At 34.5% G+C, this 5217-nt stretch overlaps 1 non-coding gene across 1 annotated transcript; it reads left to right on the plus strand.

The window, feature by feature from the left end:
* Window positions 1–1207: 1207 nt before the first annotated feature.
* On the plus strand, window positions 1208–1314 carry LOC145625989 (small nucleolar RNA R71). Its single transcript, XR_014110878.1, has one exon. It is a non-coding gene; the product is annotated as a small nucleolar RNA R71 (small nucleolar RNA).
* Window positions 1315–5217: the final 3903 nt, after the last annotated feature.

Below are 5217 nucleotides of genomic sequence, written 5' to 3' on the forward strand. Positions count from 1 at the left end.
TAAGTCACATAAAGCTTTAGAAAAATTAACATCACCAATAGTGCAAGGAATAGAAAAGCTGCCAGGATCTTTTAATTTAGGAGGAAGCTTATTCTGAATTACAGCACTACATTCTTCACTCAAAGCAATAGTTTCATAATCTTCCAATTTCCTCTTTTTAGACATGATTTCTTTAAGAAATTTAGAATATGAAGGAATTTGCATCAATGCATCAGCAAACGGAATATTAACTTGCAATTGCTTAAACATTTTAAGAAATTTTTCAAATTGATGATCCACTTTATTTTGCTTAAGCCTTTAGGGAAAAGGAATGGGAGGTACATAAGGCTTAACAGGAATAGGGGTAGGATTAGAACCATCACTGCCTAGTTCAGGTTGCCTTTCAGGTTCAACTTCGGCATTTTCATCAATTACTTCTTTAGCCCTGGCTTGAACAGTTACATCATCAAGGGTTTTACCACTTCTTAAGGTTACAACTTTGCATTGCTCTTTAGGGTTAACCTCAGTTTGACTAGGCAGAGTTCCTTGGTTTCTAGAATTAATAGCATTAGCCAATTGGCCTAACTGAACTTCCACATTTTTGTTTGAATTAGCTAATTAATCAACCTTATTTTCCAATTTTATGATTCTCTCAGAAGTAGCATTAGCAAGTTTTTCAATAGCCAATTCCCATGAGGGTCTCTCTTGTTGTGGTTGTTGTCTTTGAGGGAAACCAGGTGGATTTTGTGGTCTAAGGTTATTACCTTGGTTTCCTTGATCTCTCCAAGAAAAATTAGGATGTTTCTTCCAGCCAGGGTTATAAGTATTAGAGTAGGGGTCATTTTGTGATCGATTATAATTAGAAATATATTGAGCTTGTTCAAAATTAAGACAATCACTACTAGCATGTGCACCCCCACAATTATCACAAGACAAATCAGGACTAGAGATAAGACTAACATTACTCATTTTACTGAAAATTTTAGTCAAATTATCAACCTTAGCATTTAACATGTTAATACCATCCACATCATACATCCCTGTACTCTTTTTAGCAACTGATCTTTCACTAGAACAACCATAATTGTTAAAAGCAAGTTCTTCTAATAACTTATTAGCCTCTTCAGTAGTCTTACTCATTAAAGCACCACCTGCTGCAGCATCTATAGTACTTCTAATAGAGTGATTTAAGCCATTATAAAAAGTTTGCACAAGTAGCCAATCAGGTATTCCAGGGTGAGGACATTGGTGTTGCAAATCTTTAAACCTTTCCCAAGACTCATATAATGACTCTAATTCATTTTGAGTGAAATTAGTAATATCATTGCGCAATTTAGCCGTTTTAGCAGGTGGGAAAAATTTATTTAGAAAAGCTTGAGATAAAGAAGTCCAAGTGGTAAAAGGATCAGATGATTTAGAGGACAACCATTTTCTTGCCTTATCTCTAAGTGAAAATGAAAACAACCTAAGTCTAATAGCATCTTCACTTAGACCATTTATCTTAATGGTATCACATTTTTCAAGAAAATTAGCTAAATGTTCTAATGGACATTCAGCTGGTGACCCACCAAACTGATCTTACTGAACAATATGAATTAACGCAGGCTTAAGTTCAAAATTATTAGCTTGGACAGAAGGTCTTACTATACTTGCAGAGGTTGAACTAGCATCGGGCATTGCATACTCACGCAACATCTTAGCTGGTGGTTCTACCATGTTTTCAGTTTCTGAGAAAAGCGACTCCAAGTTGGGAATGGAAGATTCTTGTTCAAAAATCTGGAGTCTCCTTAATGCGTGCAACGTTCTTTCGATTTCTGGATCAAAAGGGATTAAAGAACGATTAGTACGTGGCATACACTAAAAAATAACCATAAAAAGTAGAGTATAATGCTGAAACAGAATATCGAAAATAGAAACTCAAAATAAAAAAAAAATAAAAAATAAAAAATAAAAAAAAAATTAGATTTTTTTCTCCTGTAAACTGCTGCTGTGTGCAGTAGCAGTAACAAAATTTTTTTCTTTTTTAACAAATTGCCAACAACACAAAACAGAAACTAAACTAGCAGAAATAAAAATAAAGTCTAAACTAATACAAAAGTTTCTACGGTATGATATTGAATTATTTCCTCCCCGGCAACGGCGCCAAAAACTTGGTCGGGTCTAAATCTACCGCAAGTGTACGGGTCAATTACAGTAAATATAGGGTGAGCAAGGTATCGTATCCACAAGGAGGTCTACTCAAGTACCAAATTAAGAAACTAGAATATTATTTTGACGACAAAAATATGAGAAAAGTAGTACTAAACTATAAACGATTAAGGCTTGCAAACTAATAAAACGATAGACAATAATAAGAAGTAGTTCTAGGTTTCGGGTTTCGCCAATTACTCTATAATGAAATTAAACTAATTGCAGGGTTGAACATATATAATATAACAATGATCGAATTACCAAAAGTATGTAATCTCCTCTTCCAAGGTAGAAAACGCATATTTAAATCAACATTATGTCTACTTCCGTGATCACAACAATTGAAATAAACTCATTAAGAATAGGAATTCAAAAAGACCACCCCAAGTGTATAACTATTCCTAAAATTATACTACTTGACGTTTGATAATCCCACGAATTAGTATTGAAATTTCACTTCCGCTAATAATCCAATACCTTAAACATACAATCAATTGGCCAGATTAAGAGTACGAATTAAAACAAGATTATCAAATTGCAATTATATAAATCAAACCCAAACAAAGTAGTTCAATTCATTGATAGATTATAATGGACTACATCCCTAACCTAGAACAAAGAGATTTAGCTAGACATGGAGATTAAGAAAACACAACTAATTGATGAAGAATTGATACTAATAAACATATTAAATCAAACCAAAATCAACCAATTGCATAAACTAAAAGGATGAAGAGTAAACTCCAATTGAAGTGGTTGAACGCTGCTCTTCGTCTCCTGCGTGTGTGTGTTCGTGTTGCTGCGTCTTCTCCTCTCCCCCTTTCATCTGCTGCGTGGCTGTGTGATTTATACAGTAGTAGTTGTGAGCTGTGAGGGTTTCATCGTGGGTTTTTTTTTTGCCTCTTGCCGCTGCTGCCCTTTTTGGGAGTATTGAGTTTAGTGGGTTTTCAACCCACATTCTCTTAATTGTGGAAGTTTGCTCGTGGGATTATAGTGGGCTTTGCTTTGACTCACGATCACCGCCACTTGAAAATATTTGCTGCCTAATTATAACTTCCACCTAATTAAAAATACAATGGGAATATGTTATATACTTGTATGATAAAAGTGAGTAACAAATATATATGCACATTATAATGAATTGCTTTGTAATATAATAGAATTAGGAAGTAAATACTAGACTTTGCAAATTAGGCCATTCAAATTATATTTTCTTGATTATGCATATAAACTTGTATAAAAAGATACTAAATCATACCCAATTTAGTTATAAAAAGAGATAATAAGTATATAAAATATTGACTTATCAGTTAGCCAAGAGATATTTTTATCACCTACTTAAAGATTAACCTTGAAGCGGTAATATCGTTTTCTCCGTAGGATATTGCTCGTAACGAGTCAAATTCAACGTTGAACAGTGGGCGCGTGCATGACACAGAGTTGTGCAAAGGTGTCGCGCACAACTTCAGAACTTGCGCTTGGGGGGGTGGGGGGCACGCAACTTTGACAGTTGTGCATGCCACCTGGTAGGTTCGACATTTTTTTTTTGTTTTTTTGTTTGCGAAAACACAAAAAGAACGATAAAAAAACTTTTTTTTTTTTTTTTGTCGAACCATAATTTTGTGATTTTTTTTTTAATATATCTCTAACTAACAAGTTGGAATTAGTTAAATTAGACACGAAGCACATATTCATGTAGTCACATAAGCAGATAAAAGGAACCGTCAAAGCATACAATGTCATTCTAAGGTCAAGGCTTGGGTGTCCAAGGGTACCATATCTTAAGAAACGATGCACAAATCAATCATTCAACGTGTTGACTCATGACATCGCCCTCTCAACATTTTGTTGACAATATGGGTGGGATGACTGTAATTGATTTTGGGATAGAAGCCTAGTGTTGGCAGCCCCTAATCAATGAGCCAATCCCCAATGGTTAAAGTGTGCTATGCTTATGCATGATGCAATGTTGCTTGTTTAATTTTTACTTTCGTGAAAAAGGAAGATATTATGCGTTCGAGTCTCGCTCTCTAACTAGAGATTATCCAAGTTAGTTCTCGTTACAATCCATAGGCAACCTAGTGTTGGAAACCTTGAACCATAACTACGAATTAATCTTGTAACCTCTAAGTCCCCAGTGGAGTCGCCACTGTAAGGAAGGTATTCCCATCGTAGGGGAACTTCTCCTTAAATGCCCATTGGCCCGTTAGAAGCCTAGGACTTTACACTTGTTAAGGTGTATTAGGATTAGAATTCCTGACTGTTTGGGATACCTTGAATTAGAAATGATACTCTCATCACGCTTTTTTATAAGAAACAAGTAGAAGTCGCCAATGAGTTTTAGGAAAACTCATAAACCTCATTCATGCCTTTCTCCCAAGTAGAGTTCAAGGGATTATTAGCACGAATCGTAAGTTTACCCATGCCCAAATCGGTCTACATAAACCAGAAATGAGTTTGGGAGCGAGGGTACTAAGATAATGTTCCGTTTAGAGGGGAGTCGCTATCTTAGCCCTAGTACGGCCTCTACTAGCTCTTCCTTTTCACAATTTCATTACCAAACAATATATGCAACGTGATACCTAAAGACTAAATAATTTGATTTTATTCACAAGCATTAATCACGTAGGAATTACATTGCAAAAGCTGTTATTCTGTGTTTAATCAATATTCGTGAAAAGAACAAATTAAACAATATTCGCCTTGTCTTAAGTGATAAAACAACAATTAATCATCAAATTCTATTCTTGATTAACAAAAGAATACTATGTGAATTAATTAAAAGTTTGTTTAAGGTGATCAAACAACACTATTTATTCAATTAAAGTTATTTAAACAATAAAAGAAAAGTGATTTATCTAAGTGCTCAGGAAACTAGCCGTTCTTCTTTTATGTTAAATCTCTGTTTAATGTGTTTATGGACTTTCTTTCTTCTTCGTACCTCCAAAGACTTCAATGGATTCAATTAGGGTTGGTAATTATTTGGGAAGAGAGAAGAAAAAGTAGTATGATAGTAAGAGAAGTTGAGAGATTAGGTTTTTAAGAATA

The sequence above is a fragment of the Chenopodium album genome, chromosome 3 (genome assembly GCF_948465745.1).
Source record: "Chenopodium album chromosome 3, dcCheAlbu1.1, whole genome shotgun sequence".
NCBI lineage: Eukaryota > Viridiplantae > Streptophyta > Magnoliopsida > Caryophyllales > Amaranthaceae > Chenopodium > Chenopodium album.